The sequence below is a fragment of the Protopterus annectens genome, chromosome 7.part1 (assembly GCF_019279795.1).
Source record: "Protopterus annectens isolate FY-2018-M chromosome 7.part1, PAN1.0, whole genome shotgun sequence".
Lineage (NCBI taxonomy): Eukaryota > Metazoa > Chordata > Ceratodontiformes > Protopteridae > Protopterus > Protopterus annectens.
The window spans coordinates 444,876,372-444,894,154 of NC_056740.1; the positions used below are offsets into that span (position 1 = coordinate 444,876,372).

At 37.1% G+C, this 17,783-nt stretch overlaps 1 protein-coding gene across 1 annotated transcript in view; it reads left to right on the forward strand.

Moving 5' to 3' along the window:
- Positions 1 to 17,783, forward strand: part of LOC122807818 (myocardial zonula adherens protein-like) — a 1,184,151-nt gene that overhangs the window by 653,855 nt on the left and 512,513 nt on the right. The gene's annotated exons all lie outside the window — the stretch shown is intronic.

Genomic DNA, 17,783 nt, shown 5'->3' on the forward strand with positions numbered 1-17,783 from the left:
AATAAACACATATCTTAAATGAAAAAACTATCAGAATCAATGATTCTTGCAAGAGGGGCAGCCAGTAGAGTAATAGTGTAGTGCAACTACATATTATAAATAAATAAAAGTAATTATTAGCTTAAACTGTTATATATCTACAATAATTAATTTAGACCATGAAAAACAGTACACCTAGATTACAATCCAATTGTCCTGAATTAATAATTCTTAAATTTTAGACAAAAACATATTATAGTAAAATAAATGCTCAAAGGGAATCGATATTTCAGGGGTGACATCTAGTGGAATAGCAGTATAGTGCACCTCCACCGCAAAATTCCAGAAAAGTAAAGATTACTTACTAAGTATAACTATTAGATGTTTAACAATAATTAATTTAAACCAGATGAAAATAGTGGAACTAAATTAATGATCAACGTCTTTGCTTTCTGATGAAGCCATTGTTACATCTCAAATTTAAGATTACCCGAATGTACCTTATCGATCGCAATAAAGATGAATACAGTATTTGAATGTTTCTGATAATTCCAGACTAGAACACTTCTGCCACTCTGACATCTGACTTCTCTAAGTTTTACAGAAATTCTCTGTTTGAGTGGACCAGAAGTGTCACCTACTTAAAAGGCACCGCACACGTGTGTAACAAGGTAATTGACCCATTATGATGAGCAAATGATGTGTGATCACAACTTTTTTGAATGTATTTCTTTATGAAACATTCTTAATTTTGATTAAATGGGAATGAAACGAACAGTTCCCACTTGGAAAAAAAACAAATATGTTTTAGCCAAAGTAGGCCTGGCTTTCAATCTACCTATATGGATTTTTATGTATAGATGATATCTGGACTGTTTTTTACTCTTCAGTAAACGAAAGAGTAGAGGTCTGGAATCACATTACCAAAGAAGGGACCAGAATGAGTGGATCACATTCTTTATCCTGAATATGTTGCTACCATATATGCTAACCAATGAAGGTGGGTGATTATTCTACAAGTGTTTAGTCTATTTAGTGCTGTCTTCCCTTCTGGGCCATTGCAAGCTTTGTTCTGTGCTTGTATTTTTTTTTTTTTTTTTTTATGAATGATAACATTTTTGTTTAAATCTTTCTTGAATTTGTGTAACTTCATATGCTCATCTTGCTCATTACTACAAATATGCCAGTGTTCTAGCCAAACTACCCAGAGTTCTGAAATGCTTGAAGGACATGACTATCATTCCTCTACCCAAGAAACCAAAGCGAACAACTCTGAATGACTACCGACCTGTTGCTTTAACCTCGACAGTAATGAAGTGCCTGGAGAGGCTGGTCACAGATCATATAGCCTCAATCTTGTGTCACTGGACGCACTGCAAATTGCATACAGGACAAACTGCAGTACAGGGGATGTCATCTCACTAGCTCTCCATGAAACACTGATCCACTTAGAAGGCAAAAACTGCTATGCAAGACTGCTATTCATCGATTTCAGTTCTGCCTTCAAAATTGTCATCCCTCAGAATCTGATATTGAAGCTACTTCAACTGGGCATAGACTCTGATTTATGCAACTGGATTATGAGCTTCCTTACTGTAAGGCCTCAAAAGGTGAGTGTGGGAGACAACAGCTCAGGAAGTATCATCCTGAACACAGGAGTACCACGGGGGTGTATCTTAAGCCCTCTCCTTTTCACTGTGCTGACACATGACTGCATGGCCACACATGAGATGAAGAGGATCATCAAATTCGCGGATGACACCACTGTTATAGGCCTGGTCAAAGATGGAGAGGAGGAGGCCTACTGGAACGAGATTGATCAACTACTGGTCTGGTGTGACAGCAACAATCTAGCACTGAATGTCATCACGACAAAGGAGTTGGTTGTTGATTTCGGAAGATCTCAAGTACCACACAAACCCCTAGTGATGAAAGGGATGACAGTGGAAAGGGTCAAGAGTACAAAGTTCTTGGGTGGTCATCTCATGGAGAACTTATCCTGGTCAGTCCATGTATCCAGCACAGTCAAAAAAGCTCAGCAATACTTGCACTTTCTAAAGAAACTTAGGAAGGCAAAATTACCAAGCTCCATACTTCAGACCTTTTATAGGGACACCATTGAAAGTGTCCTGACTAACAGCATTGCAGTCTGGTATGGGAGCTGTAATAATCAGGATCGGAAGGCACTAAAGAGAGTTGTAAGGTCAGCAGAAAGAATCATTGGTACCTCCCTTATTTCTCTGGAAGATCTACACAAATGCCGGTGCACAGACAGGGCCAGAAAGATTTCCAGAGATCCAACCCATCCTGCCAATGGTCTGTACACTCACCTATCCTCTGGCAGGAGATACAGAAGCCTGCATTGTAAGACCACCAGACTATAAAACAGTTTCTTTCTGCTCTCTGTTAGACTGTTGAACTCTTTGGAAAAATGAGCCATGACATCTGTTACATAACTAGCCTATCAAAGGGATTATTTTATGGATGTGCAATAACTAAGTACAATACTAAGGTGGCTCATCTACACACTGAAGGATTGTAAAGTGTAATATACAAACTGTGCAATAATTCAGTCTAATCATAGATATGCTGCTATTGTTTCAATTTTATTTTGTCAATATTACCTTCATGTTATTCCTTATCTTCCTTGTCTCCTGTTCTGGGATGAGTGTGGGTCACTGGTGTCCTGCTTTACTTACAAATTGCTACTTATTAAATATGTACTGTGATATTTTATTAGTTTTTCTCTATCTATATGTGCAACTGTTTCCTGCATTAAGAATGACACAATGTAATTTTATTCAGCTACACTGCTGTGTAGTTCTGAATGACAATAAAGTTTTCTTTGACTTTGACTTTGACTATGTCTAACCCTTAGGGACTGAGAGTATGGGCTGCTGTGAATAATGTACCTAGGATGGTAGCTTGAGGATAAAAGGAAAGAATTTATCAAATAAGGTTTTCAATATAGAGATGTGTTAACAGATCCATAAATGAGTTTTGTAACAGTTGTGTCTTTTAAAATAGCAAAGAGATTAAACTTAATGGTAAATGAAAGCCATGTCTCATTTTCGATAAGCTGCTTAACAAATGATTGTAACTTGGAAAGATCTGAAGTTCAAAGAAGGCAACACTCATCTAAAAATATCTGCCACATTCCAGAATGACAAAATGCATGCATAAGTGAGGGCAAATGATATTCCCATAGCTGTCCAACATAACTGCAGGCAGCATTTGCTGTCAAAGTGAAAGACATTCATCTCAAAACCATCTGCAGAACATTTAACAAAAAATGATTGAATTCATCAGGGTAAAGTTTGATAGTGTCTATCCAATACTTAATAGCCATTAAGTCCAACCTGATGTGGAATAAATGTATACAGACTAACCACACCCAAACTACACAGGTCATAGGTATGTGGTATTTTCAACATATTGTTGGCCCGTAAGACTTAAACATTGTGTCACGTCCTGTATTTTTTCCCTGACTCTTGTAAGTAATAGTTTAGATAAAATTCTAAAAATTCAGAAATAGGTTCAGTAATGGATACCTGGCCAGTCACAAATGGTCTGCCCAGTGCAGGTATGATCCCCTCATGTACCTTAGGTAACATATAGAATCTCTGATAGGTAGGTCTGGACAGTGAAAGTTGTTTACAAACTTGTTCTGTAATAACATGCTACTGGACAATATCGAACAGGAAAACATGAACTGGAGGTTGTGTGAGATTGCACATTTTCCAGGGTCAGGGAATATACTGTAACTACATGTTTGTGTAACCTCAGAGTGTGTATATATATAGTTAGCAGGAGGTGTTCTTATTTGTTTTTTTTTATTTATTTATTTTTTTTTGTTTAAGTTAAAAATTTTGCACGTGCAGAGGCTGTTTCTTTGCAAATGTGTACTGGTGTGTGAATGTCAGTGTTTTGGATATTTTGACAACATTTTGCCACTCAACATTTACTGTAGTCAATCGTTCATAGGTTCATAGGTGTTTACCATGCTAATGATCACAGGGTCCTTTATAATCCTAGCCATACAAGCCAAATGTATCCCACAAGTTATTGTGCCTTAGAGGTTTTTGTAAGGGATGTACATTAGTTAGGGCATGATTTAATGGCTTCCTCTGTAGTCTCTTTCCTACTTCTTCCAGATATATATATATATATATATATATATATATATATATATATATATATATATATATATATATATATATATATATATATGTATATATATATATATATATACAGAGAGAGAGATTCTAGTGATAGGAAGCTCAGTTGTGAGACACACTGATGTCCCTCTTACCAGGCTGGATAAGGTGAAGGTTGCATTTAGTTGCCTGTCACGGGCCAAGATCTGCCAGCTCAAGCAAGCACTCCGGTCACTTACCCCTAAATACCAGTATGACTCATTAATAGTCCATGTCAGCATGAATGACCTGACACATACTATATGAAGAGAAACATGACTGAGATCTCAGAATATGTGTCACAGGCAGGTATGAGCCTAGCATTGAGTAGCATTCTACTGTCTCCAAAGATGATGCCACAATACTGGTAGAAAATGATCAGCTTTAAAAAGTGGCTTAGCTATTGGTGACATTCCAAAAGAGTCCAATACTTCTCAACCTGGGAGGACATCATTGACAGGACATGCTGCTTTTCCAGAGATGGGCTTCACCTGTCACCTCTAGTCCTTAAACTATTGGCCAAAACATTATCCAACCCATAGTACCATTTTTAGCCATTGTCAAACAGACAAACCTTCCAACATAACAAAAGCTACTCAGGACAAACTAAAGGTGTTACTGCTTAGTGACAGGAGTCTCAAAAAGAAACTGCACTTCCTAGAAGTTCTTCTCTCCCTGGAGAATGCTGATGTCTATGCAGCTACTGAAACATGTTTCAAAGCCACAGAAGGTACTCTGGCAGCGCATGGCTGTAACATCTTTCATATGTTCCAAGCACCCACTGAACATGAAAGAGCAAAATACAGAGGTGTATCTATCTACATAAAGGATAAGCATAACTCAAAGCTGGTCAAACAATTTATGATGCTTGAGCTACTCCATGTCCAACTAACCATGAGAAAAAGCCATTGCCATATTCTTGCTAGCTACAAGTCCCCAACCATGGACCAGGAAACCCATACATCATACCTGAATTTCTTAGTGTCATTCACCATAAGGCCCAATACTATACTCATGGGTGATTTTAACTACTCCTGCATGAATTGAGAGGCATACATGACCACTGACATGCAGGCCCAAAGATTTCTTGACTTTGTAAATTCAAATGCTCTGGAGCAGCTAGTCTGCACTCCTAGTAGGGGAACAAATATCCCTGATCTGGTACTCACAAATATGGGAAAAGCATTGCACTTCCCCCAGTGTGTTGTCCTCATTGTTACGATCAGATCACAAAACAGTTTCCCTTAAAATAAAGGTTAAAAACTAGTCCCCCCACCTAACCTCAAAAACTTTAATAACTTCTCTAAGGTAAATTGCTGTCTGTTAAGGGATGGCATAGCTAGTTTTCAAGCTCCCCCAAATCCAGAAAACACAGAAACTGATGCAGAAGCATACACAAAATCCCTAGATGACTGTATGCACAACTGCATAGAACAGCAGTACCAAAATGAAATAAACCCAGATCAACCACAAAAATAAGCTACCTTGGTGGACCCTTGGTATTAACAGGTTGTACAACAACAGAAAGACAGTCCTGTCAAGAAATGAGGGAATGGCCCATAACTCTGACCAGCCTCATATATAAGGCCATGGAAAGAATCATCATGGACATAAACAAGGACATAATAAATAACATGCAAACTCTGGACCCATCACAATTCAGCTTTGTTTAAGGAAGGTCATGTCTATTAAACCTGTTGGACTTTGAGAGGGTTATCAAAGCAATAGATGACGGTAAGACTGTGCACACAGCTTACCTTAACTTGGCCAAGGCTTTTAATGCAATATCCCACTCAGGCATAATAGACAAGTTCACTAAATTAGGTATAAACCCTTTTATCACACACTGGATAGTCAGCTGGCTCACTGATAGGACCCAGGAGGTCAAAATAGATGAGGCCACCTCCACCAAGAGGCCAGTCATTAGTGGAGTCTTTCAGGGCTTGGTACTGGGCCTGGTTCTTTTTTGGAATCTATCTCTCTAAAGTGGAAGCAAATACTGAACGTTTATGGCTGACTAAATTTCAACTCTTCTGCCGACACTAGCATTCTTCAAGAAGGCCTACTTCTGACTAACAAATGGTGCCAAAGCCATGGTTTTAAACTCAGTGCTAACAAATGCATAGTTGTACCCTTTGAGAAGTCAACCATCCCAGCTAATTACCATGCTGATAATGCACCTCTAAGAGTCAAGCCAGTGGTCAGGGATCTGGGTACGCATGTAAACAGTAGCCTTGCCTTCGGCCATCACATAGCTAAAGTGGTGAGGAAATCCTTTCATGTTGCACAATTTAAAAGTAAGAGCATGGCATCTAGGTCCAAAGAGATCATATCCCACTGTACTCTGACCTTATGAGACCAATCAATGATCTCTTCAGTATGCACCTGACCAGACATATGCAGCAGAGTAACAGACCCGCCTTAAGCAGAGCACCTTAAAGCCCTTTCCCTCTACTCAGTCTCCTATAGATTACTGAGGGGTGATCTATGCCTGGCTTATAAGGCATCCGCAAACCTAACACTAGTGAATCTCCTGTATAGTTGTAAGTCAAACTGTACCAGAAATACAAGGTCTAGGAACATGAATTTTGTCTGTGACTTAAACAGAACATGCTGGAGATTCAGATATGTGTCCCAGAGACTGGACCTCCTATGGTACATGCTTCCCATCCATATGAAGCTGAGTTCGTCTATTACCCAATTTAAGCACAACCTAAACCTGTGGATGGGGAACAGGAAATTTATACTGTGCCTGGTACCCATGTCTCTTATGGATAGAGATAACTTTAGATGCCCTGAATGTCTTGTTTCAATATAGGATGTCATTACTTTTTGGGGAAAACTTGGTTAGGCTTAGAAAGGCCCCCTGGGTTGTTAGCCTAGTAACACTGTATAAAACTATGACTCTATGAACATGAACACATGAAATTTCTTTACATGATACAGTTTGAAATGACCCTTTTTGAACAGAACTAAAACATATCCAATATGCTCATCTCATGAAGCTGATGTGTGTAACAAACTAGGAAAATACAGAAACCTTCCCAAAGGGTTTATGTGAAGATTATGACTAGATGGTTGATACACCCTTATAATTAAATTGATGACATCATGTTTCAATGTTTTAATGTGGGTATATCGCTAAGGACCTCAGTAGATGCCATTAGAACCCATTTGTCAACTTGGACCAGACCAGAATACTCTTACCACCATTCCAATCATCTAACCCAGATTTACAAATTCCTAGATTATCCGCTACTCTTATTTCAGTTGGTATGCTGTTCCATCTAATGCTTGACCAGTTATAACTTACAAGCAAATTGTTGTTTTTAATTATCTCAATATGCAAGCTAAAAGTAATATCTAGTGTAAAAGACCTAATACATTTTGTAAATTATTTTTGAATATGCCCAATTTTATTAAGGTTATCTACACTATATGAACAGAACTCAGCTCCATATTCCAGTATTGGTCTTATATTTTTGAACTATGGAACTAATAAAACAAATAACCGACCAACTCCAAGTCCAAGTCATAGTTTAATGGTAAGCACTTTTGACCGGTGAGCCAGCCTTCATCAGACAAATTACACACATCCACTTCAACCTTTTATACACAGACCAATTAATTAATCAAACAATTAGCAACAATAATGATTATTATATGACTATTTATATTTAAACTCTATACTAAAACACCAACCCAAAACTAGTATATAGCCGGTAGACACACTCTAACTATTATACATTAAAATACCTGAAATAGAAATGGTCTCATTTAGACCAAGTGTCATTGAAGCATTAAGATACATTTGCCACCAATGTTCTCTATTTTCTAAGAGAATCTTCCAAGGAGCCCCCCCCCCCCCTCGGACCCATCTTAACATGCTCTAAAACTAAAAAATCAAAAGTATGATTATAATACAGTTCAATGTGTTTAAAAAGGGCATTAGTATTTTTCTTTTTATTTATTTCATACATATGTTTATATATATATATATATATACACTGTTTTAAATTTTGTACTGTCTTGCCTATATAATAGGCAGAACAATCAAAGCATTTAGCAGCATATCTCACCGCTTTTGTACAACAATTAAAATAACAAGAAATACAAATCTCTTTGTCACCTAAACAAACACATTCACATTCTAAAATATTCACACATTGATTACACATATTACATTTCCACATCCTATCTTTTTGTCTAATTTAACCTGATGTAAGGGTGTCACACCAGTCTTTCATACTTCTATCACTTTTGTAAACAACATTAGGTCTTAACCCCAATATACTACTTAAATCTCCATCTCCTAGAATGAGTGCCCAATTTTTATGTATAACCTGCATAATAACCCAACTATTGTTGGTATAACTAGTAATAAAATTTACTTTTGCAGAAGGGCTAGCATCTACAGTATTAATTAGCGGACTTTATGTGCACTGCTGGTACATCTACTTCAACTGCCTCATTCACAGCAACTCCAGTGTTTGTAACATAATTCAAAAGAGGGGTAAAAATACCAGAGACCCTTTTATTAATGACTTCAGTCGTCACGGCCTCTACTAATGACCTGGGGTAGTCTCTATTCAAAAACATTTGTCCAATAAATCGGCATTCATCCATAAATTCATTCACCATAGTAACTATCCTTGCGGCCTGCACCATTTGACCTTTTTTAACCCCCTTCTTCATATGGAAAGGACAGTTACTTGAAAATTGCAAGAACTTATTGGAGTAGGTCTTTTTGCTATATATGGTGGACTTTAAACAACCCATTTGTACATTCATTGAGATAATCAATGAAACTTGGTAGAAGGTTCTTATAAAAAACAAATCTAAAAAACATTTATACATTTTTACATGAATCATATACTCAGAAGTAAACAAAACTGTACTCTCCCAAATGGCCATAATAGCATTAGCATAAAGAGGCCCCAACGGAGACCCCATTGTACCCCTTTCAGTTGTTTAAAATAATGGCCATCATAAAAAATAAAATTATTAAACAAAACTAATTCCAGAAGATGTGACATAACATTATTAAACAAAACTAATTCCAAAAGATGTGACATAACATTATTAAACAAAACTAATTCCAGAAGATGTGACATAACATTATTAAACAAAACTAATTCCAGAAGATGTGACATAACATTACTAAACAAAACTAATTCCAGAAGATGTGACATAACATTATTAAACAAAACTAATTCCAGAAGATGTGACATAACATTATTAAACAAAACTAATTCCAAAAGATGTGACATAACATTATTAAACAAAACTAATTCCAAAAAGATGTGACATAACATTATTAAACAAAACTAATCCCAGACGATGTGACATAACATTATTAAACAAAACAAATTCCAGAAGATGTGACATAACATTATTAAACAAAACTAATTCCAGAAGATGTGACATAACATTATTAAACAAAACTAATTCCAGAAGATGTGAAATAACATTATTAAACAAAACTAATTCCAAAAGATGTGACATAACATTATTAAACAAAACTAATTCCAGAAGATGTGACATAACATTATTAAACAAAACGAATTCCAAAAGATGTGACATAACATTATTAAACAAAACTAATTCCAGAAGATGTGACATAACATTATTAAACAAAACGAATTCCAGAAGATGTGACATAACATTTATCTTATCTTGACCAATAGGCACAATATCAGCAAAAAATTCAGTAAACCATTCAACACCAACATCATGTGGAATACACATATACAGGTCTTTGACATCCACAGTTATGAATAACAAATCATTCATATTGTTAATCTCATTCCCCACCCTATTACATTTGGAGAGAAAATCTCATGAATCATGGCACAAATATTCAACGGTATGCAATTTACTTTTTAACTGCCAATCCACAAATTTCACAATAAAGTAAGTCTTAGACTGACCAGCATCCACTATAGGGCGTAAAGGTGGGTCATTTAAGTCTTTGTGGATTTTAGGTATTCCAAATATTGTTGTTACCCTTGGATGCTCTACATACATAAATGAATACGCTTTAGTAGTAATTTAACCTTGGGTAAGCATATCTTGCAAAAAATAATCAATTCTGGCATATGAGATGTTAAGCTCATTTACAGATGCTTCCTCATAAGTATTGTCATGCAATAGCTGTAACATACACTGGTTATAATCAAATAAATGCATTACCACTAAGCCTCCACCCTTGTCCGGTTGCATAAAACGCATGCCACCCCTGTTTTTTAATACATCTAATAAAAACTTTTGTTCTAACTTCTTTTTCTTTCAGCTGTTCCCATTAGGGGTCATAATAGTGGATCATCTGTTTCCATTTCTTCCTGTCCTCTGCATCTTGCTCTGTCACACCAACCACCTGCATGTCCTCTCTCACCACATCCATAAACCTTCTCTTAGGCCTTCCTCATTTCCTCTTACCTGGCAGCTTCATCCTTAGCATCCTTTTCCCAATATACCCAGCATCCCTCCTCATCACATGTCCAAACCAATGCAATCTCGCCTCTCTGACTTTGTCTCCAAACTGTCCAACCTTGGTTGACCCTCTACTATGCTTATTTGTAATCCTATCTACCCTCGTCATACCCAGGCCAAATCTTAACATCTTTAACTCTGCCACATCCAGCTCTGACTCCTGCCTTTTTGTCAGTGCCACTGTCTCTAACCCATATAGCATAGCTGGTCTCACTACCCTCTTGTAGACCTTCCCTTTCACTCTTACTGGTACTAGTCTATCACAAATCACTCCTGACACTGTTCTCCACCCACTCCACCCTGCCTGTACTCTCTTCTTCACCTCTCTTCCACACTCGCCATTACTCTGAATTGTTGATCCCAAGTATTTAAACTAATCCACCTTCACCAACTCCACTCTCTGCATGTTAAATTACATATTTCTTGGGTACAAGGACTTTTCAACAAATGTCTAAAGTCCAATTCACAAATTTCTTCAAATAATTTCAATGACGGATATAAACTGGGGTTAAAAGTACTTGGCAGTCTAAGTTGGTTATTGACCATAAGAACAGAGCCTTGAAAATACACAGACAAATTTAACTTTCTTGTAAACAATTTTAAATCAGTTAACAAGTCAGTAATTTTCACTCTCCTGGTGGGTACGAATGTCAGACCTTTACTAAACACATTAGCATGACTAGGGTTAAATTGGTAAGAACTATAATTAAAAATGATAAAGTCACCAGTATTATTACTAATAAGTTGGTATGGTTTGTTTTCTGTTAAACAACCTATCAGTTCTGGTTAAAGTTCCCCCGAGAATAAGACACTGTCCTCTGTTTCCTCCCTAGATAAGTTCCATAATTCATATTTTCGCGACTGGAAAAGTTCCCCTTCTTGTTGCGAATCCTCTCTGAACTGCGTACACTCCCCTCCTCTAAAGGGGCCTCCTGTTGGTTCCTAGTAGGAAGGACATGTAGACTCCACAGAGAAGGCAACCCAGCTGAGAACTGAACCGGAGAGCCTCTTGCTGTGAGGTGACAACACAACCGTTGCACCACTGTGCCGTCCACATTTAATTCATGACTGGGGAATGGAAATCTTGAATCATTGAACACAGGCAAACGTCTGAAAAAAAAACAAGTGAAAGCATCTTATGATTATTTAAAATGGTGCCTTTCTCTTTATACTACAGTTTTTATCGTATTAATTTTGTTTGATTCTTCTTTCTTTTTTACTGTTTTTTTTTTTTTTGTAAGTGTTTTGAATATTAAGTTGCCTAAATATTTATAAAATATAGACTTGGTCAACAATGCAATAGTAATTTTTGAGCTGATTAATGTAATGTGGGAGTGGAATTAAAATACATAAAATTGCACTGAAATTGTAAACCATCAGTTTTGTGCTGCTTTGCCTTACAGATGTGTGGATCGTATAAGGAAATTTCAGCTTCTGGTGATTATGTGTATAAAATGCACAAGTAACTGCTGCTAAGCAAAGAGTAGATTCATGCATATGCAAGGCTTGTATACGATCAGAAAGAAGCAAATTTTACACTAACTATGCTCTAAGGCCAATCAGGTAAGTACACCATGAACTTTCCACTATCAATGTCCAGCTCAAATTGGTGAAATCAGCCCTCTCCTGCCGCAACAGTACATGCGTTGCCCCTCTTAATTGTAAAATAACTGGTTTGGAGCCCAAATGTTAAGCAACCACAAAGAGATGCCTACTACCAACTAAGAAACACTAGATACAGTGCATTTCAGTGCAGAATAGCAGCCCTTACAGCAGTTTAAAATGCAATTTTAAACTTTAAAGAAGTGCAATAAAACCATAAATAGCACAGTAAACTTTCACAGTATAATGAAAATAAGTGATGTATCTAGATGTTTGCATCTGTACAGGGCACTGGCATGGTGAGCAGCTACATGCAAATGTGCCAAATTTATTCCAGCACTAGAAATACAGAAAACTGAATACTGTGCCCTCTGGCCAATAAAATTACTACACTTATAACCCTTTTGTGTGCTTCCCAACTCAGATAACACCTACTGCCACTAGATGAATAATCCTGGTCCTCCTAATGTAAAAGCAGAGTGCTTGGAATAAAATGTTACCACAAACAAACTTAAACTTAATGAAAGGCAATGAGTAATTCAAGATAATAGCTTATAAAAGTGTGATTATTCAATAAAAATACTTTCATTTGTATAAATGAGCCAAATGCCACTCAATTGTTTAGAATTTATAAAGGCACTAAAAACAAGGTAAGCTGATTAATAAGCCCTCTAGCCAATAAAACAAATACATGCAGGAATCTTTAGGGTGTTTTCCCAACCCATACAGACCAGGCTACCACCCATGGCCACTAAATGTAAAATCCACTGTCTTCTTGAAGTAAAACAGAGAAAAGAGCTTGCTAAAAAATTACACTCCTTTATCCAACCGCTATCTGTTCAGCTTGCTAGAATTCAGAGCAAGTAAATCATAGAATAGACTAAGAGGCAAAATGCACTTTTTTTTTTCAAAATAAGCAAAAGGAAAGGGAAACAAATAATTGAAAATATCAACAATTGTGTAGAAAGGGAGGGTCTTATAAAGTTCAATTTACAGTAAGGGTGGACAGCTTAAAATTGCCATGTTCAAAAAGCAGATCAAGGAATGGAAGGGTGGATGGGAAAAATAACCAGCAGGGAGTCACCATCAATGCTTGTAGTTTCTGCACACCTTGATTCTTAATCAGAAAAGACAAGGTTACAGATATACACAGTGTATTTAAGTATCACTCAAGAAAAAAGATTAACCAATGAAAAAAATCATGTGAAATGTGAAGAATGGGTAATATAATTGTCTATCTGCCACATAGAACAAAAACATCAGGCCTAGCATATTTTTCAAATCAGAAAACAAAATGGAACAGGTAAAACAGAAAGCAGTTACATCAGTTTAAGCAATTCACAGACAAAAAAAGATTGCTTTTCTCACCAACAGGGATTCACCAAGAGTACTTGTTAATAAAGCCCAGGAGACATTGTACCTGTGAGTTTCCCAGCCTACAGGGGGTAGCTAAAGTCACCCAAAAACAGGGTATTTTGAAGGATGGTGAGGGCATCTATTAGGTTTAGGTAAGAGTTATGAGACCCTAGAGGCATAGATGTTGACCTATAGCTGGCCGTCATATAGTGAGGGACCTTATCTATGGTGACTTGGATGTGGATGAACTCCATGGTATCATCCTGTTTAACCAACCTGGATGCATGCTTGTTGCTAATGTAGATCGAGACATCTCCACCTTTGGCCCTGGACTGTGCTGCCGTTGGTGTAGATGTGTGAAAGGCTATGTAACCTTAAACTGCTGGAGTACTTTCTACCACTTTAAACCATGTTGTGGTCTTGGCATAGATGTCTACATTTTCAAAGTGATGAGGGCTTTAAGGGTATGAAGTTTTTTTTGTCCAGGCTCTTAGCATTGAGCAGTAACACCTTAAAGTTACTTGGAGACTTCTTCACTATGTTGGCAGTTTTATCTTTTTGGGATTGCCTAAAAAAAGGTTCTAAGGGGTCGATAAAGTTTCAGCCAATATCCAAAACCTTGGGGAGTGGGGGACAGATGCAGCCCATCCTTGGCAAAGGAACATGTTTTCCCATGCTGATAGATATTAGAGCTCTCTGGAGTGACACCAGGAACTAAGTCAATTATTAAAATTAATCATTTTATGTTAATACTGTGGCATGATCACTGGTGAAGGTAAAATGCTGCTCAATACAAAGCTTGTACTTATCAGCGACACTTATTTTGAGAGATCCATTGCGTCTCTTTTCATACAGTCCAGTGAGGTATGCCTCAGGTCATTTATACCCTCATGGACTGTGACAGAATCATATTGGTTCTTGGGGTGCAGTGACTTGAACCATTATTTTCTCTTTGTCTGACCTGGTAAATGGTGACTGGGGCATCTGTGTGTCACACTATGGAGTGCCAAATGACAGAGTGTTAGGTAAGGTGTATGCTTACCTTATGGGCTTTACTTTTGGAGGACCACTGGGTATAGGCTTATGTGAGATGTTTGGTGCTGATTTTGGTGTGTGTTTTAGGGACTGCTGAGAAGCAGTGCTGACATTAGGTGGCTTTGGAGGACTTTAAGATTTGGGAAGGGTTCTTCTAGGTAATTCAGCATAACACAAAGTCATTTATAGGTGGGATTTTTTTCCTCCAAGAAAGTTGTATATGTACATCTCTCACATACTGTGTTATGTTCTTTAATTATTAACTGATTGTCATAGAACATGAGACAATTGCTACATTGTCTTAGGATGCTCAAATCTACCAGGCTGGCCACAGAGACATTAGGAAATTGCATGTCCTTGTTGTCCGGTCCTGTAGTAGGATGGGTGGTTTAGGAATAAGGAATGAGTTTTAAGAGTGGTCTCCCAGGGTAGTTTCTGATGTTAAGAGCAAGATGGTATATACTGCTAGGTTGTGGTAGTTCTATTGCATGTGCAAGCTAGCTGCTCTACGTTTAATTCCACACAATACCACATTGTTTAACAGGTTTTGACCTAATCCTAACTTTATAAGAAAATTTTACTCTCTGCATATTTGAACTGTACAGGGCACTGCTAACTGCTGCTGTTCAATGGGCAGGTCTGGGCAAACTTGCCTGATTTATAGTAAAGAAAAAAAGCTTGAAAGCTGACTTCTGTGCCATCTAGCCAAGAAGTTAAACTTTTCAGTAGAGCTATCCATCCTCTTGGCATTTATCTTTGTCATCCCTGTAGTCTTACTGCTGAACACTGTAAGCAGCAGAGCGTTAGCAAAAAATACACAGCGGTGCTCATTTAACAAAGTGCATTACCCAGCAAAAACACACCGCGGTGTTCATTTAACAAAGTGCATTACCCAGCAAAAACACACCGCAGTGTTCATTTAACAAAGTGCATTACTCAGCAAAAACACACCGCATGGTGTTCATTTAACAAAGTGCATTACCCAGCAAAAACACACCGCGGTGTTCATTTAACAAAGTGCATTACTCAGCAAAAACACACTGCGTGGTGTTCATTTAACAAAGTGCATTACCCAGCAAAAACACACAGCGGTGTTCATTTAACACACTGCATTACTCAGCAAAAACACACCGCGGTGTTCATTTAACAAACTGCATTACTCAGCAAAAACACACAGTGGTGTTCATTTAACACACTGCATTACTCAGCAAAAACACACAGCAGTGTTCATTTAATAAGCTTCACCACAAAACGAAACAACAGGAATCAAGCAGTAAAAGGAATTAATAATACTTCTTTTTCACCTAATGGTGTTTATAATTGCAGAACAAATGGGGTGATTTATACAATTAAGTGTAGCTGTGAAAAATTTGACATCGGACAAACAAAAAGAATGTTTAAAGTGAGGTTACTAGAACATCTAAGGGACATTCAGAATAACAGGGTGGATAGCCCTGTAGCCCAACACTTCAAAGAATATCATAGTAGTAACCCTGTGGGTTTAAAAGCGACTGTTTTACAACATATTATGGTATCTGATTTCGATAGAGACAAAGCTAGATGCATACTTTTAAAAAAAGAAGCTATTTTTATATTAAAGTATAATACTTTGGTACCCAAGGGGTTGAATGTAGAATTCTGTTGGAAAAGTATTCTTTAATAGTGATGCTGTGTTTTTAAGTTTTAATTATATTAATTGTTTAATTGTTTAACTGTTACTTTATGATGTGTATATATATTGTGTGGAGTGTATTGTTTTTTACTCCTTGAAGGCTGTTGGTGGCCGAGGCGCTAGAGAGAATAAATCCTTTTACTGCTTGATTCCTGTTGTTTCGTTTTGTGGTGAAGCATTTCATTTTGGTGCCTTATATTTGGTGCCTCATCTGTGTTGCATTTTCATTTAACAAGCTGTATTAGTCAGCAAAAACAAATAGCAGTGTTCATTTAACAAACTGCATTACTCAGAAAAACACACAGCAGTTTTCATTTAACAAGCTGCATTACTCAGCAAAAACACACAGCAGTGTTCATTTAACAAACTGCATTACTCGGTAAAAATACACACCAGTGTACATTTAACAAACTGGATTACTCAGCAAAAACACACACCGATGTTCATTGAACAAGCTGTATTACTCAGAAAAACACACAGCAGTTTTCATTTAAAAAACTGCATTACTCAGCAAAAACACACCGCGGTATTTATTTAACACACTGCATTACTCAGCAAAAACACACGGCAGTGTTCATTTAACAAGCTGCATTACTTGGCAAAAATACACACCAGTGTACATTTAACAAACTGCATTACTCAGCAAAAACACACAGCAGTGTTCATTTAAGAAACTGCATTACTCTGCAAAAATACACAGCAGTGTTCATTTAATAAACTGCATTACTCAGCAAAAACACGTGGCAGTGTTCATTTAACAAACTGCATTACTCAGTAAAAACACACAATGGTATTCATTTAAGAGACTGCATTACTCAGCAAAAACACACGGCCATATTCATTTAATAAACTGCAATACTCAGCAAAAACACATGGCAGTGTTCATTTAACAAACTACATTACTCAGCAAAAACAGATGTCAGTCTTCATTTAACAAACTGTATTACTTAGCAAAAACACATGGCAGTGTTAATTTAATAAACTGCATTACACAGCGAAAATACACGGCAGTGTTCATTTAACAAACTGTATTACTTAGCAAAAATAAATGGCAGTATTCATTTAGCAAACTGAATTATTTAACAAGCTACAGAATACATAAAGACCAGCCAAGAACACTGGTCAGCCCAAAACACTTGCATCCACCACAATAGGATGCTTAATCAATTAGTAGAACAAATGTTGATACACTAACGTTAACAGTGGAATGCAGGGTCAAAGACATTTATAAAATAAAGGCTAATATTCCTATAGCTGTACTTTATAGGTTCATAGATTAGTACTAGGCTAACTGCCCTTGCAAGCTATTTTAAGCCTAGCCAATTATCCCCTGTGAGATTCAAACCCTGTACCTTGTGTTTGCAAGGCAAACACCTTAACCATTAGGCCACCCTCCTAACCCTGGTCTAAATTATGGTCTAATTAAGGCCACCCTCCCAACCCTGGTCTAA